The 16,996-nt window shown below is 54.3% G+C and overlaps 1 protein-coding gene and 1 long non-coding RNA gene across 5 annotated transcripts in view; one reads left to right on the forward strand and one right to left on the reverse strand.

The window, feature by feature from the left end:
* LOC132083196 (uncharacterized) lies at positions 1–14,658 on the reverse strand. Its single transcript, XR_009419903.1, has 3 exons — positions 14,519–14,658; positions 11,387–11,481; positions 1–228 (listed from the first exon to the last, which is right to left on the reverse strand). It is a non-coding gene; the product is annotated as an uncharacterized LOC132083196 (long non-coding RNA).
* SLC16A1 (solute carrier family 16 member 1) overlaps positions 14,015–16,996 on the forward strand; it is a 15,682-nt gene continuing 12,700 nt past the window's right edge. The window contains exon 1 of one of the 4 annotated variants that reach the window (XM_059487779.1): positions 14,015–14,117. The gene's annotated coding sequence lies outside the window, so the exon portion shown is untranslated. Of the gene's footprint in view, positions 14,118–14,867; positions 15,047–16,996 lie in introns of those variants that run through there. The other 3 variants (XM_059487778.1, XM_059487781.1, XM_059487780.1) reach the window with 3 other exon arrangements.

Below are 16,996 nucleotides of genomic sequence, written 5' to 3' on the forward strand. Positions count from 1 at the left end.
ATTTATAGGTCAGCTGGAGTCAAGAGAGCTAATGAGCAGGAGCATGGCCTCAGGAACTTCCCAGGCTCTTATGGACTAGCAACAGGGTGGGATGGAGATGGGGTATGCTTCAACAGCATACAGCTGATATGGGAATCCCTGCGTTTCAAGGATGGTGCAGGTCCAGTTCAAAGATGATAGAATTGGCTTGTGGTGAAAGTGAAAGGTGAAGGTCTTCGTAGAGAAGGTCTATGAAAAGAGAATTAGGAACAGTTTAATATTTATCACATCAGGGAGACTAAACAACATTTTATATTAAACAATAAAACAGAACGGTTATTTTGTAACCTTTAAACTATACTCAAATTTATGTTCTCGCCCTCAGACCAGATCAAAGGATTTCCTGGGGAATTTATTTAAGGAAGAGTTTTGGGACATACACTTGTCATGCTGCTCTACTGGGGCACTCAGACTATGACACCAACACAACTCTTGCTGTTGTCACTCAGCATTATTTCCAATGTGGGAACCAACCTGCACATCCCCTTCTCTGGTGTGGAAAAGCACTGGATCAAGGCAGGAGACTGTGACCTCCAGCATCTCTGGCAGACCACTGGGTGTGCCCACTTCAGGGAGAGGTGAAATGTGAAAGCCATCTCCTGGTCCCTTGCTGCTGGTAGGTCCCACTCAGAGGACACAGGGTCAGGCTCAGGAGCCATAGCCACACCAGTGCAGAAAGTGAGCACCAGTGAGAGCATGAGGCCTTCTCCTGCCACTCGTCTGCCCTGCAGCTGCAGCACCTCCCAGCACTGCTGTGGCAGGAGCTCCTGGAGCCAGCATGGGATCCAAAGAGCACACATACGTCAGAGCCAGGACAAAGTCTGGCAGGACACAGAAAGGTGTGAAAGGCAAAGGGCGGTCACATGTGCCTGATCCACGTGACTGCCAGCGCAGAACGTCGCCCGCACCGTCTGCCCAGAGCTCCACACTGGCAGCGCACATCGGGCCAAGATGGAGATGTCTCCCACCATGCACGTCTCCTGAAGCAAGCACAGGAGCAGGGAGAATCATCCATTTCTGTGACTATTGAGTACCTGGGACATGCTGTGTGGTGTGTACCAAGACAATCCTGGTCCCCTGACATGACTGCGCCAGTCTCTGGTGGGGTGCGGGATTGAGTGGGTGCATGTGAGGTGCCCATGCACCCCAGACAGGGCATTGCCTTTCAGGGGGCTTTGTCCACACCATCACTAATAATATCAAGGTGTTCTGCCAAGTTCCTTCCAGCGAGCTCATTCAAAGTGACAGGGGACCTGATTTATTATACTAACGAGCCAGCGATAAATAAACATGACCTGAGAGAATCCCAATCCCACAATTCCATTCTTGTTTGGCTCCTTGGGGGAGATGAAAGGTTTCCTACAATTTCCCAGTGCTACCCAGAATCTCCCCTACTTGATCTGCCAAAGCTTTCTCCTGCTGTTGAGCCTGGCATTTGATTGAATTGACAGCAGCGGCTTATTAATTGTACTAATGAGGGGCTCAGCAATATGGAGCGGTGGAGAGAGTCCAGTGTGGCTAATAAAATGCTCAAAGCTGAGCAGAGCATAAGGTCACCGTGTTGCCAGGCTACTGGCTAAGCTGCCTGGAAAACGAATACGTGAACCAGTAGGTGACTCTGGGAAAAATATTGCTCCAGAACTCACATAATTAATAGGACAGTGATGCTTTATTTTCTTAGGAAGAATATAGAGCAGGGAGGGTGTGAGTGCACAGGCGTTGCAGCTGAGCAGCTGAGGTGGCTGGGGGCTGCGGGAGCTATGCTGGGAGTGGGATAACAGGGTCTCCTCCTCTCCTGGCCTTTTCCCAGCACCATTTACTCCTCCTCACAGACATACAGGAGCCCAGAGCCTGGCTCCAGGAGAGGCCTGAGGAACGTGTCCACATTGTGACACTTTGGTGTGGCCTGAAGGGAGATTTTGGATATCTGGTAACAATAAGGGAACTGCCCCATGTTTGACCTGAGCTAGTTCCCCAAATACCACTGCAGGGAGAGATAAACAAGGCTAATTAAAACTAACGATAACTGTAAATTTGGCAAGGGGATGTTCTCGGGATCTCTGATCTCTTGAGACAGTAATTCCCACTGGGAGTTTACCACACAACCCCCAAGGGTTTATAGCAATAAACAGGAATATTTTTGCTCCACTAGGAAGGAAAAAGGAAAAGAAAAGGACAAATACTGATCTTAATCTCTTTATTTGCAACTAGTTTTTTAGCCCCTATTCAAGTTCTCCAAATTGCACCTCACCAGGGGTGCTTATTCTCATACCAGACTGTTATCAGAGCAAAGCCCTGGAGCACGAGCGTCTGCCTAAAGCAAACACTGGGAAAAGGTCATTAATCTTTTAGGCTCGTGTGGGACTTGCAGCTGTGGCGCTGGGGGCTCCCACGTGCCCCCTGTGCTGTCTGTGAGGCTTCACAGGCTGCCAGCTCTGTGCTGGGAAATGTCAGCAGGGTCCCTGCACACAGAGGGATCTCCAGGGGTCTGGAGTGTCCCCCCAGCACAGAGCTGCAGGCCACTGTGCCTTGTACTGGGTAGGCACTGACAGGTTCCCACTCTGTTGGCAGGAACAGCCTTTCAATCTGCCATCAGGTGGGCTGGGATTGCCTTTGGAAGGGACAGGTTGATGTGGCTGCAGTGGCAAGCGAGTGGCCACTGCTCAGCCACAGAAAAGACACTCAACAATTTGGCAGAAAGTTCTCTTACAAAATCCATCATGGTAATGTCAGGAGAATGAGGCAACATGACAGAAATGGCTTTGCCCGGAGATGGGACCATGGAATATTTATCCATCTAAACAGAGAGGGCCACAGAGCCCCTCTAAATGCTGTGGGTGTCTCTGTCTGTGTGGAGCTGGATCCTGGCCCTGCTCCTGGCTGTGGATGGGCTCCTGGGGAGGTGCTGGTTGCTGCCACACCGTCCTGGGATAAGCCAGCTGCTGTTCCCCACAGTGGTGGGGTGTTGGGGCAGGCAGAGCACAGGGTGCCCTAGACCCACATTCCTGAGGGCTGGTGGCATGTGGCCTGGTGGTAGGGCTCAGATACCACCTGCAAGGTGGTGGGGTGGGAGCAGAGGTGGAGGGGCAGGAAAGTAGAAAAGACAGCCTCTCTCCATGCCGTGCCTCAGCCCCGGAGCTGCCAAACAATGGCTGGAAAGGTGATGGGAAGATGGGAAGTGTGGGGGGAATGGCAGGACATGCTCCAATTGCGTGTGCGCTGTCCCTGCCAGATCCGGGCAGGCTCCCTCCTGCTGGCACTTCTCTAGGGCCACAGTCTCAACCCTGTCCCCATGTTCTGTGCTCTCCCAAGGACCTGCCAGCCCTTCCCTTCCAAATCTTTGTTTCCCAATCTCTGGAAGCCAGAGGCTCAGGTTTCCAGGGTAGAAAAGCAATTTCTTCCCCTGAAAATTGCCCCTGTTTTGTTTTGTCTCTCCTCACACAGCCGTGGAAGCCAGGGCTGCTGCCCCTGGGGCAGCTCACAGGTGCTGTGGTGGGCCTCCCTGGAACCCAGGGCCACCCCAGTAAGTATGATCTCCCTGTGAACTCTGCCCAAACCTTCACATGACCGGGTGTGGGAGCCAGGTGCCTTTCCCAGCAAGCTGCCTGCATCCTGGGCTCAGCAAGTGCAAGCTGGCCAAGCACAAAGCTACAGCTCAGTGCAGCCCCCCATGCCACAGAGTGAGTAGACAGCATAGCAGTAGAGAGCAGGGCCACAGTTAGAGTTCCTGGGCTCTGGTATCCAGATGGGACACAGCCCCAGCCTCAGTATGGTCTCAGCTCTGGCGGGATTCTGGTTTTCTTCAGATAGAAATGAGTGATTAATCCCCTGCTCACCCCAGGGATCCACACCTGGGGTCACAGCTTCTGAAACCTCACCGAGACCCATGCAGCATTAAGGATGTACAGAGGTGCACACCTTGTACCAAGCAGGCTGATCCATGGATTCTGCCCCGTGACCGTGAGTTTCATCTGAGTTCCCCCACGAGGGAAGTGAAACTAAAGATTTCCTGGTGTGGAGGCTCTGCCAGCACTGATGCAGCCTGCTGGGGTCTCTTGGAGACCACTCCACAGTATCCTGCCTGCACTCCCACTCCCCTGGCACTGAGGATATTGAAGGTCCCTCGGCCAAATTCCTCAGCCTGGCTCCTCTGACCAGCTTGAAATTCACTTGGGAAAAAAATACTTAGACTAACAAATAACAACCCTGGCGGCTGGCCAGTGATTCAAAGCCTCCAAAAACGAAGCTGAAATTTGCAGCTGGCCACACTCCCTGCCTGACTTGGCAACAGCGCTGGTGTCTGAACACCTGCCAGGGCCAGGAGCGACCGTGGCGCCCGCAGTGGAGTGCGCCGCGCTGGCCGCGGGGCACCGTGCGTGCCCTGGCACTGCTACTGGGCCGCCCAGTGCGGCTGTACCTGTGCCCTGGGCTTTATTCTCACAGAAAGGGATCTTCTGGCTCCTGGGAGCAGCTCTGCCAGGACAAGGAAAATGACCTGGAAAAACAATGTTTGCAAACAACGCTGCTGTGGGAGGCAGGGTGCACACCAGAGCTCTCTGGGTTCAACACTGCAGTGTGCTCAGCACTCCTGCACACTGTGGGCCATGACCAGCCAGACTGGCCCTTTGCCCCACCCCGGGCAGGCTGGAATCACTGCCTGAGCCAGCTGAGCAGCAGCTCAGCTGGGACAGGTGCTGCTGGGGTGGTAAGGGAGCCGGGGCTGAGTGGGCAGGGGGTCGGTGCAGTGCTGGGGAGCGAACAGGTGGATGTGAAAATGCAGCAGAGCCTGGCAGAGGGTTGGAGCTCCTGCAGAGAAACACAATCTTTGGTAATCCTAAATGACAAGGAGGTAGAGAGGTGCAGGGGAGTGGAGGAGCTGAGCAGGAGGCTGTTGGAAGGGCAGGGCACTAGGCTGCAGCCCCTTGGCCTCCCCATGCTCAGGAAGGGGTGTCATGTGGAAAGGTAATTGGATCCTGGGATTTACTGAATGATACTGTGGATTATTTCATGACCATCATGTCGCAGTGTAATCTTGTTATGGCATTACACAGCCACGTGCACGTGTAGCCCTATTGGGCCCATGGCTGGTGACACATGAGGACCTGCCTGGCCTATACATTTGCTGAGGCTTGATCTGAGACCAGACAGCAGAGGAGGGGTCATTCAGTCAAGGGTAGCTGGTGACAGCTGGGACCTGGGATTTTCCATGACACACAAGAGGCTGGGACAGGGTGCCGTGGCTTTGTGGCAGAGAGCTGAGCCCCCAGGTGCAGGGGGAACACTGGCAGGTGGCAGTGTGACCATTGCTGCCCTGGAGCTGAGGTTCTTTCCCCCAGCATGGGCTGAGGGGCAGAGCAAGAGGCGGCCATGCAGCTTGCAATGCCGCAGAGGTGCTGGGCTGGTTCTGGCAGAGCTCAGACACTTAGAGGGAAACTCTCCATCCTGGGATACCTGAGCCCTGGGCATCCTAGGGGAGCATGGTCAGGGCATCCCGCAAGGCAAAGGGGGCTGGGATGCTGCAGGAGACCTGGAAGCAAGGTCTGCAGCTGCTGCTAGCCCTACGACAATTATCTGCTGTGAGCCCAGACCACGTGCCTCCCCTCCCGCTCTCTGCACCATAGTTGGCTGCTTTTCCAAAGCATAACAGGCAAATTCCATCTCTGAGACAGTGAAAACACAGCTCACCCCCGCAAGGTAAGAATAGCAGATGAGCTTGGGCAGGCAAACAGCCTTGACCACAGCTTCCTGCCACAGACCCAACGAGATGGAGCTGAAGGAGTCCCTTAATCCCTGTACTGGGGCATTTGGAGCCAAATGGGGACTCGGGGGACTCACGGTGCTGCTCAGAGAGGAGGGCTGCCGGTGCAATGGTCTGAGACTTTAGTCTACCCAGGCCAGTGCCTGAATCCCCAAAGACAGAGGGTGTAAGGAAACTCTGTCATCCTGCTCCTCTTCCCTCATCCCTCCAGCTCAGGACAGGGAAGTGAAAATCACAGGGCAGCATCAAGAGCTGCCGCCACCCAAGCCATGGCACCGGGCATTGTGTGATTAATCACGTTTGGTGCTTGTGCCCTAATGAACTTCCACCTAGAAAGTAAGTATTTGTACCCGGCAGCAACAGGCTTAATAAAAAACAAGCTTTTTGAGTTTTTTTTGTTTGTGTCCAACTGACACATGGAAATCTGAAACTGCAGATCAGCCAACTCTCCCGCAGCAGCTTTCCAGCCGGTTAACTTTGAACTGGGGTGATAACAAATTATCTGCTAAACACACATGTGGAGGGAGCTCAGTGCCAGTCTGTCTGACTTGTCTTTAGCTGCTCCTGCTCAAAAATCTAATTTTCTTTGACATTTTGTATCACTGAATTTTGTGCCTTTAAGCCTGTAAACCAGGGAAAGGGTAGCAGCGCCTTTATCCTAAGAGGAAGCATGACCTCCTGCTTTAAAAAAAGAGCTGGCTTTATTTGTCCTATCCCCAAGCTGGGCTTGGGGAATAACAGAAATGTTTGTTGTCCCACAAAAGACTGGTTTATCAGCTATTATTAGAGAAGTAATGGCAATTTAGAATGAGCTTATTAGGCACATTTAACCCTATTCTCTGATTATGGAAGATCAGGGATTTGTAACGGGGGCTATTGCAACTATTTTCTGCTATGAGTTTTTGAAACCAGCATGGTGCACCCACCCTGTGCCTATGTAACTGTTGAGCCAGGGGTGGTTGTGCCGCCACAATGGGTCAAAAGTGAGTTCATGGGGTACCTGCCAAGTTGAAGAAGAAGACCTGGCTTGCACAAAAGACTGATTAAATTGCTTTATGTAACTCCTCCTGCCTATGGAGCTCAGTCACCAGAGTGTGTGCAAACCCACCTTAAAACAGCACGTGGAGAAGGTGGAACTGAATTTGCTGGTGAGAGCTAGTTTTGATGGACACTTCACAGTGTCCAAACCTTATATCCAGTAGTGTTGACTTGGAAGGTAGGAGTTGGGCTATGTGAATATATTTTCTTCCCCAAAACAACCTTCTTTCTGGTCACCACTATGGACAACACTATTTCAGAGAGAGGAGTGGGACCTGATCTAGTGTGTAGCATCTCTGCTGTTGTGGGGAGGTGGAATGAAACTGTTTTGGAATGTTACTATTTGTAACAACCTGAATGTTTCTATGATTCTATGATTCTGTGATGACCTGCAGAATGGGCAGAGCAAGTAGGGTGGGTGGGCAGAGTGGGGAGACCATCCTAGTGGGATGGGAGGGTGCATGTGGCAGTGAAGCAGCAGCTTCCCAAGGACAAGCCAGCTGCATTCTGACCTGAGTTTTGCTGCTGGCAGCGCATGAAATCCCATCTCCGTGGCAGCAAAAGGCAAAGTCCCCAAAACCTGTTCTGGGCCAAGGGCTGCCTCGAACTGTTAGTGTACTTTGGTGGTGTTGGACTTAGGCCTGTGTTTGTGCAGGGAGGGCACCTGACCCACTTCAGAAAAACCATCTCCAAACGAGCCAGCCATGGGCACTCTTCCTTGCTCCCATTTGTCCAGGGTCAGAAACGATGCTGGGTTGGCCCTGTCAGGGAACAGAGCCTGCAGGGCGTCCTCCCTGCTCAGACCTGGGGCACACTCCCTGTCAGGAGCAAACCTGTGTCAGGGCACGCAGCAGCAGTGAGCTCCTCTCCGGGGATCTTTCCTCCAAACAAGCACGGTCAAACAAAGCCAGGGGGACAGAGGCTTTCCTGACATTGTCAGTCCAGGCTCTTTGGGAACAGAACAAGAGGGGTTTTGGAAACAAGCAGCACAAATACGTATTTACACATGCACACAATAGGTTGTGTGCTCACAGTGTGGGATGTGAGCACACTGTGGCTGTCCTGCCACTGGGCCCTGCCAGCAAGGGGAAGATGGAAACAGTGACACACTCAGCCACCAAGAAACTGTCAGTGTTGGCTCTCCTGTCTCCCCTGCTCACCTACATGCAGCCTGATGGGCTGGGGGCTGGGCATTTAAAGAGACAGGCAGCTGCACCGGCCAGGGCGTTGCTAGCAGTGTGGTGCAGGTACCCCTTTCTCTCTCTTTTCATTACGGATGGCCTCTGGTGGGCTATTTTGGGGGAACATTCAGGTATTGAGCAGCCCAGAGAGGGAGAATGGGGCTGAAGTGTCCTCATGCTGCTGCTATCCATGGGGGCAAGAGAGTTCAAGGCACCTGGGTAGGGATGCCGGGGAAGAGTCACACAGACTATTGTCCCCTCTGCCTCCCCTTGGCACTGCAAGTGGGGTCATGGTTACTGCACAGGCATACATGTGACTCCAGAGGTGGTTCTTCTCAGAAACGCAATCTGAACCACCAGGAGCTCACCTGAGGGCTCTCCTTGCTGGTGCAGGAGAATGGCAGCATGTCCCTGCCTTCCTCACTGCAGTTTCTGCCTTCCCTGACAGTCTCCCAGATACAGAGCAGCATGGGGATCTGCCCTGGTGCTGGCTTGGCAGAGAGAGAGGGCTCAGTGCCTTCCCCAAGGATGGAGAGGTGCTCAGCCCCGAGGAGCTGTACACATGGGCCAGGTGTGACCTCATTGCCCATGCTACAAGTGCCTTCCTTCCTAAGTGCTTGTCATCTTGGCCATCCCAGTGCACTGATGCACTGACAGTCAGGGCTCCCCAGTGGAGCAGCAGAAGCAGGTTCCATGCTGTCCATCGGCTGGGTGCCCAAGCCAGGAAATCCTAGCCATCTGGTACTTGCCAGGCTCCAGTCTAAAAATACCTAACGAAAATAATCCTCCAGGCTCATCAAGGCCAAAGGAATTCTGAGCAGATTTCTGGACAAATACTGGGGTTTGTGTTTTTGTCTGTTCTCAGCATGCACTTGTCTCAGCACTCACTGCCTCCCCAGGGACTTGTGGGGTCGAGACATCCCAATGGCCATCCCAGCCATGTTGTGACTTGGGAGGGGAGTGTCGGGCCAGACAACCACAGCTTGCTGTGGGGCAGGAGTGGCCTGAGAGCAACGGGGGAGTGAGACCAGCATGGCCAGGGACTGAGAGATATCTTCACAGGTGTCAGGGTCAGCTGATCAAACCTCTTGGCTGTCAGGCTGCCTGCAGTCCTTTCCCTTCCTCTTCACACCTACAGGAGTGCCCCAAGCTCTCCTGAGATGATGCAGGACCAAAAATGTCAAGTACTCCAAGAGAGAAGCCTGGCTTTGTGCAATATTCCAAGAGAACAGCTGCTATAGATGCTGCAAAAGAGAAACGGAACTGGAGCACAGCCCCAAGCTCCAGCTCATCCCCATGGTGAAACTACCCTGAGCTCACAGAAGGTAGCATCCTCCTAGAAGCAGCCCAGTCAACAAACCCCTCTGCAGTGGAAACTGATCCTAAAGATGCATTGTGTGGAGAAGCAGAGATGCTGAATCCTGTTTGAAGATGAAGAGACATGGCTAGGAATGCCATCAACCTCTTGACAGCCAGGGACCATGCAGGGCAGGCTGGAACCAGGAGGAAACAGCCTCTCTGGGCAGGGATATAACAGAGAATGAAATGCAGGTGAGCTAGTGTTATTGACATGTGAAGTTATTTGGTGTAGGATATGGTTAAATTATTTGCCGAGCCCCCACCTTTTCCTCCCCACCCCAAGAACAGGAATAGAGTCATTAAAACAGCATGTTCTGGGACAGTGGAGATCCCATGGGACAGCTGGACACGGCAAGAAGTACACCCACTGCCATGGCCTGACTGAGTACCCTTGCCTCTTGCCTCAGGGGTCCCCAGCTCTGCCAGAAGGCTTTTGGATAAAGACGATCCCAGCATCTCGTGTATGTAGCAGAACAGGATCTTGTGCTGGTCAGACTGGTTTGGGTGACCCCAGCTTGAAGACAACAACACAACAACAGTGTGGCTGGGATGCAGTTGAGTGTTCATCCAAGCAGCCTCGCCTCTGTGTGTCCTCTGTGGTGATGCTCCATTCCAGTGGGCTCTCACTCCCTGGGGTGACATTCACACACCAAGCCCCTCATGCCAGAGGAAACACCAGCCCCTTTCCCTGCCTGCCTGGAGGCACTGGCAGCAGTGGCTACAGACCCCAAAGGATGGACCTGGTTGAGTGAGGACTGGTGTTGCCAAGATGTGCTAGTCAGGCAGCCAGCACTTGGGAAAGAAGGAAGGAGAATGTGGCTGCACAGGGAGCATATGGGATAGCAATCAGGGAAGGACAGCAGTCCACACACTCCTTGAAGAGGGAGCAGAGGGCCTCATGAGTGAGTCCTCACAGAGCATTCAATTAGTATTGCAAAAAGGACATTGAACAGCCTCACTTTCCTCTGGTCCAGGAACGGAGGGGCAGGAAGAATGGAGATACTACTTCTTGTGGCAGATAAGTTCCTTGGCAAAAGGTGACGTGCTTGTGCAGGCTGCAGCATGAGGAGCCCATTGAACAGAGCCAGGGAGCTCTCACCCCAGAGCATGAGGAAGAGGCACAGTACAAGGGATAAGGGAAGACTACCCCAATGGTGACATCTCAGTTTTGCCATGTGGTCTCCCTGTGGTCAAGATTCACTTATTTCTAGGCAAGCTCTCCAAGGAAAGCATGCTTCTCCGGGCAGCAAAGAGCAGGAGTGGCAGTTGCCAGGATGCAGCTGGAGCCAGCACAGCCTTCTCTTTCTTAGGCAGGATGCAGGAAAGCCAGGTCAAAGCAAATGCCACAGGCAAAGCTCTCTACAAGGCACAGTTACCCTCTTCCCATCTGGAACAGCTGGACCAGCTGACTTGCTGCCACTTGCCTCTGACTGCCACCATACCACACCATCCTCCTCACTCCCCTTCCCCTGGAGCTCACAGTGAGGTGGCAGTCCCTTTTGGTCAGGGCTTATGAGAAAGACTCCAGGAGATTACCCTTTTTCTGCTAGCTTTACATCATCTCATGAGCCAAATCACTGTCTGTCTCACCACTCACTGGTCACATGGTGGTCCAATGCCAATTTTGATAAGGAATTATCTCCACTGCCACTAGGTAACAAGTATGGGGTTCTTCATGCTGGCAAATGCAGGTCTCTCTGACATGGCCACAAGTGTCAGGATCCAAGGAGATCTTTGGGGACACAAAACCTCATTAAATGCTGGTCTGCATTGCTGAGGGACATATGTGTGAACCCGACACAGGCAGCAACAGAGCAGCAATGGGAGTCCAGGCAGGTAAAAAGTGTTGATCTAAATGAGCATAAAAATGAACACAACCACAGAGGTCTTCCTCAAAATGGCGATAGCGGTCATTTTGAACATCTTAGCAGGCCCTTTCTTTCTAAGGCAGATTATTTTCTAAACAACTGCTAAGGCTGCTACATCAATACAGCCCTGAACAATGTCGTACCTATATCATCCATGGAGGAGAACTTGCACATTCCATAAGGACAGTGATTTGATGCCTTCTCTTCTGCTTCCGTTGTCATGGGGTAAACTCAGAGCCTGGAAAGTCAGTTGAAGTGAAATGTCAATCCAAAAGCTCAGAAAACCCTTTTCCAAAGCCTAGTCAGGAAACTAGGATGGATATCTCAATGGAACAGACTTTCCGAAGAGATTTCCAAGAATTCCTGGATTTGGACTCACGTTGTTACCTCTCTTATCAAGCAGGACACACGTATTCATGACAGATGAGGACTAGACTTCTGCATCTGCTACAGACATTAATTCCAAGAGAAATCAGAAGTAATGATTATATTTTGAGATTACTGGAGGTCCATAATGTTTACAGTGGAACACAGAAAACCCGGATTTGTACTGCTCTGCTGAGGCCTCTCTCACATTCTGGAAATGAAATCGTTTGGCTGTCCCGGATGTTGAACTTGATTAGTGTCCACCAGAAATGCAGTCAGAAACAGGACTGCGAGGCTGCTTAGTGTTGCTTTTCAAGGACAGCTTTGTTGCCCAATATCCTGAAACAATATCCTGTTTTCCTCACAAGAAAAAAATTCTTAATAGGATTACTGTTAAATCCGTCTTTTAAAGGAGACAAAAATGCAGCAACACAGAGCAGGAAGGACTCCTTGCCATTTTCAGTAAGATGGAGAAGCAGCAGGAGCAGTAAGAGCAGGAACAGCAGAGATGTCCTGCAGCTTCTCACCTGCCCTTCCAGTCCATCACTGTTCTGGCAGCTCCCTGCTCCCTTGAGCTCTGCCATCTTTGTTGTTTAAGCAAAACAGAGCACAGGCCTCTCCCTGCTCAGTCACATAGGAACAGATGGATCAAGAGATCCTCCCACCCACTCACTCTTTGGGTTATGGTGTCTCACCTCAGAAGTGGGTGAAAGAGTTGGTTGTAGTCCCTGGCCTTTTATTGAGTGCACCTGGTCCATTCAGTGCCTCAACATGCTCAGAGTACACCCGTGACCATGCTTGGTGTGATGGAGGAGCAGTGGTTCCTTTGATATGGAAGAGCTGGTTCCTCCCCACAGCTGCTCTGTCTCCATCTGTGGAGCATCACTCTTTTTTCCCTTCCTTGACTCACAGTTGAACTACACCACTCTTCTTTTGGCTATGAAACGAATTAGAGCATTATATAGGCAACCAAGAAGTCAAGCAGCATCATTAGGCTTTGGGAGACAGCAGCCGGAGAAAGGTATGCCCAGGTAACAGTCTCTTCGTGTAGGACTTGGGACATGCAGGGAGTGAAGAACATGGGATGCACGGCTGCCACAGACTGGTTTGCATCCAGAGATGAGGAGCTCTGCTTGGGATGGGAACGTGCTGCCAGCAAGGGCCTCTCCCACGCACCGTTTAGCACGCAGAGCCTGAGACTGTTTCATCCTGCAGAACCAAACAGTGAGTGAAATGGCAAGGGCATCCAGCTCCTTCACATCTCTGGGTACAAAGGCCCAGCTGAAATAACTGTGATCACCACAAATGACCCCCCCAGCAGTGTGTCCTTACCTTCATAGGAGCACAGCTGCCAGCAAGGGCTGGCAACGCTAAGAAATGTGGTGAACACAAAAGCACAATCATCAGGCAATGTATTTTAATTTTCATGGATTTTTAGGTGCTGCTGTGTTTTAATACAGACACTGTGCAGCATTCTGCACCTGAAGGGGTCTGGGACCACCGGGTGCAGGGCCAGGTATGCTAGGAATGGGGCCAGGACTCCCGGGAGTGGGGTCAGGGCCCCCCAGGAGCCGGGCCAGGATCCCCAATGGCGGGACTAGGAATCCCACAAGTGGGGTCAGGACTCTCGGGAGCGTGTCCAGGACCCCCAGGAGGGATGAGGGCAAGGGGACCCCCTGTTCCTGCCCAGCGAGTGGAACTCCTGTGCCGAGTCACTCCGTGGGACAAGTTCAGGGAAGTCCCGCGCTGCCGCTGCGCCGGGCAGTGTCATCCGGGCTGGCCTCCCAGTACACTCGGCCCCAAAGCCCGTCCCGCCACCACCGGGGGCCCGTGGCGGCCGGTGCTGTGGCGGCCCGTGGGGCCGTGCCGTGCTGTGCCGTGCCGGGGCAGCCCGTGCCGGGGCAGTACGTGCTGTGGCGGCCCGTGGGGCCGTGCCGTGCTGTGCCGTGCCGGGGCAGCCCGTGCCGGGGCAGTACGTGCTGTGGCGGCCCGTGGGGCCGTGCCGTGCTGTGCCGTGCCGGGGCAGCCCGTGCCGGGGCAGTACGTGCTGTGGCGGCCCGTGGGGCCGTGCCGTGCTGTGCCGTGCTGTGCCGTGCCGGGGCAGCCCGTGCCGGGGCAGTACGTGCTGTGGCGGCCCGTGGGGCCGTGGCGGCCCGTGGGGCCGTGCCGTGCTGTGCCGTGCTGTGCCGTGCCGGGGCAGCCCGTGCCGGGGCAGTACGTGCTGTGGCGGCCCGTGGGGCCGTGGCGGCCCGTGGGGCCGTGCCGTGCTGTGCCGTGCTGTGCCGTGCCGGGGCAGCCCGTGCCGGGGCAGTACGTGCTGTGGCGCACGGCCCGGCTCGCGGGGCCCCCGGGGCTCGTGAGGGCGGGCGGGGGTCGGGGGGGCCGCGAGGCGCACGTGGCGAGTGGGAGGCGGAGCGTGGCCGGACACGCCCCGCTCCCGCCCCCCTCCGCCCTTATAGCGGCGGGGGCGGGGGCGGCAGCATTCGGCGGCGGCGGCGGCACCCGCAGGTAGGGCGCAGGCGGCCCACGTGGCGCGACGGGACGGGCGAGCGAGGGGGGGGCTCGGGGTCAGGCCCCGGAGTCAGGGTCTAGCTATGGGAACCCCACGCACTGTGGCGGCTCCGCGCTCCCCGGGACCGCAGCTGCCGGCCCGGCTGTGAGGTCCTGGAGCCGGTGATGGTCCTGGGCCGTTCTTGGAGCGGGGGGCCGCCCCTGTGGCCAGTCGCGCAGCCCGTCCGTGCGGTGGTCGGTTCGTTCCGCACTGGCGTCTGTGGCTGTGTTGGAACCTCCGCTCCGGTCTCCCCCGCCCCCGGACTGAGGGGGGAGCCATGTTTTGTTCCCGCTCTGCCGTGGCCGCGTGGTGAGGATCCCTCAATACCCTGCCCCGAGCGCCCTCGTTCCTCTCTTACCGGCAGTAGCGCCCTGGGGTGGTGGTGTCCCCGGCCTCCTTCTCCCGGCGAACGGTGAGGATGTATAATGATGGCCTCGGGGGGGCCTGGGTAGCCCCGTTGCCCCGAAGTGGGGGTTCCCTGTCCTGGGGAGCTCCTCGTTTCCCCTGCCCGGCCTCTCAAGACGCTCCCCCAGCGTGTTTTTGGGGCCGCGCGGGGGAATCTCCGCACCATCTGAGGGTGCTCGATAAACTCCGCGGGGCAGGAAGGAGGTGATCACTGTGTGTGTTTGGCCCTTGATAAAGGCAGGGAGGGCCCTTGATAAAGGTAGGGAAGCTGCGTGGGAGCCATGTCCTGGGAGTGGGTCTGCGGTATTGGGGTGGACAGGGGTAACTCTCGTCGCCATGGGGAGCGCTCCTGCAGCCTTCAGGGTGAGCTCTGCAGCATCTGGGTAAGCCCTGCAACGCGAAGCCGCTCATACCGGCCTTCAGGTGACTCCTCGTGGCAGGCTCAGAGCTGGACCTCGGGCATTCGAGGCTGCTCAAGTGGGTGAGTCACCCGAGGCATTCAGCTCCGTGATCCCCTGGTGGCTGTGCAGGATAGACTGCAGAACCGTGCTCCGACTCCAGGAAAGGTGCCTTTAGCGCTTGTTTCTGCCCTGCTCAGGGAGGAGGTAGTCGTAAGGTCACGTTGGCCCCATAGGTGTTTGAGGCGTGCATCCACCCTCTGGTGTGCGAATCGGTCAGCTGGCGAGGCACTGTGATGACCAGCAGCAGAAAGCTGGGGCTTCTAGAGCTCAGTGGTGGCTGGTGGTAGCTTACACTCGCTGGGCAGCAAGGGGCTGTCAGAACACTCCTAGAGCCAAGACCGACCGGCTCGGGTCCTGGGGTCTGCTGTGGTTGAAGCCTGGTGGCCTCTGGCAGGTGTTTGCTGGCCCCCGGGGAGCTTAGCGGGACTGGACTCCAGACATGCTGCTGGCATGCTTCGCCCAGGGTGGGTATTGCAGGTCGGGCAGGAGTCCTGCAGCTGAAGGGTGCACGAATGTATCATGAAGGTGAACAATGCCGGAGGGTTTGAAAGTTGATTCAGGCAAAGGGGATGAGTGTGAACAGGAGGATCTTCGGCAGGAGAGGTGGGATTTGTGTCCTGAAACAGTAAATGGCCTGAGTGCTCACACCCTGCCCCTTAAGTGTGGACCTTTTGCACAATGGTTATTCATGCTCTCCAGCTTCAATTTTTTTCTTAGGAAAAAGGTGGGTTTCCTTAGTTTCATCACAAGGAAGCAGGTATAGTGATTCTGGTTTTGTGCCTTTCTGTGAGCCTTAAGTCTTTTTGTGGTGTACAGGCATCCCATTTTCATGCTAAGTGAGATAATTTAGTGCTGTTGGATTGTCCTGGGTGTCTTTGCGCTGAGGTTGCCTTGGCTGTGTCTGGAAGGATAGGAGCAGTGCTGGGAAATGGGCTAGGGCAGGGAGCAGGAGTGTGCTGGGCGTAAAGAAACTCCCCCAAGCTGCTGATAGTGCCTTTGTTGGGGAGGAACTTCCTTGATTTTAGATGAACCGCCGGGGTGAAGGACCTCCCAATTACAAACAAGTTCTGCTAGTGTATGTCAGATATCTCTGTGGGGGTGCCTGTGGCTGTCCTAGCTCCTTGGGAAGGTGTGAAACATTGTTCCCTTTCAGGATGTGTTACCTGGAAAAGGTGTGAATTGTCGTGTGTGCTTTCTCTTGGCTCCTATTTGGCACAGTTGGCCTGATTTATCTGGCAGCCAGGGTGGGAAATACCCAGTGACTTTCACGCTGTCAGATCTCCTTTATGAGTAGTTGAAAAGCTGCACATAGGCTTGGGAGGTGCATCTCATTAGGCCCTGTAGTGCAAATCTACTGTTGCACTTCTATGGCATTTCCCATTTCCTCTTCAGGAATCAGCCTATAACAGACTTAAGAAAGTGGGAGCCTCTCACTGGTGGTATCGGTATGACTCACTGTGTCCTTAGAGCAGGTGCAAAGTAGTTCTGTAGCTAAGGAAAATCCACCTGGGGCTGTAGTTAATTACTGAAACCACAGCCACCGAAGTGCTACTGGGCCCTCGGTGTGACTCCTCTCCTGCCTCCATCCCAGTGCTGCCTTGGTCCTGGTTTGAGGGCTGCGTTCTTGATGCGAGTTTCCATCCATGTACCCCTGGGTCCTTGGTGTGACCTCCTCTCCCACCTCCACCCTTGTGTTTTTGAGTCCTTGGTGTGCATATCCCACCTCCATCCTGGTGCTTACTCATCTGTAGTTTGAGGGCTTGAAGGTAGCTATAATGTGGCAGTGGCTGGGATCAAAATTCAGACTCCTGCTCATAGGGAAGGGACAGCCAGTTCAGTTTGATGGTAACCGCTGTGACTTTTTCTGATTTTGCAGCCCCCTGCTTTGCCAAGACACCCGGAGCTGTCTCTGGCTGGCATTGTGGGTCTCTAATGAAAGAATGCCGATGCTAGTCCATACTACATTTTTC

The sequence above is a fragment of the Ammospiza nelsoni genome, chromosome 23 (assembly GCF_027579445.1).
Source record: "Ammospiza nelsoni isolate bAmmNel1 chromosome 23, bAmmNel1.pri, whole genome shotgun sequence".
In the NCBI taxonomy this organism is placed as follows: Eukaryota; Metazoa; Chordata; class Aves; order Passeriformes; family Passerellidae; genus Ammospiza; species Ammospiza nelsoni.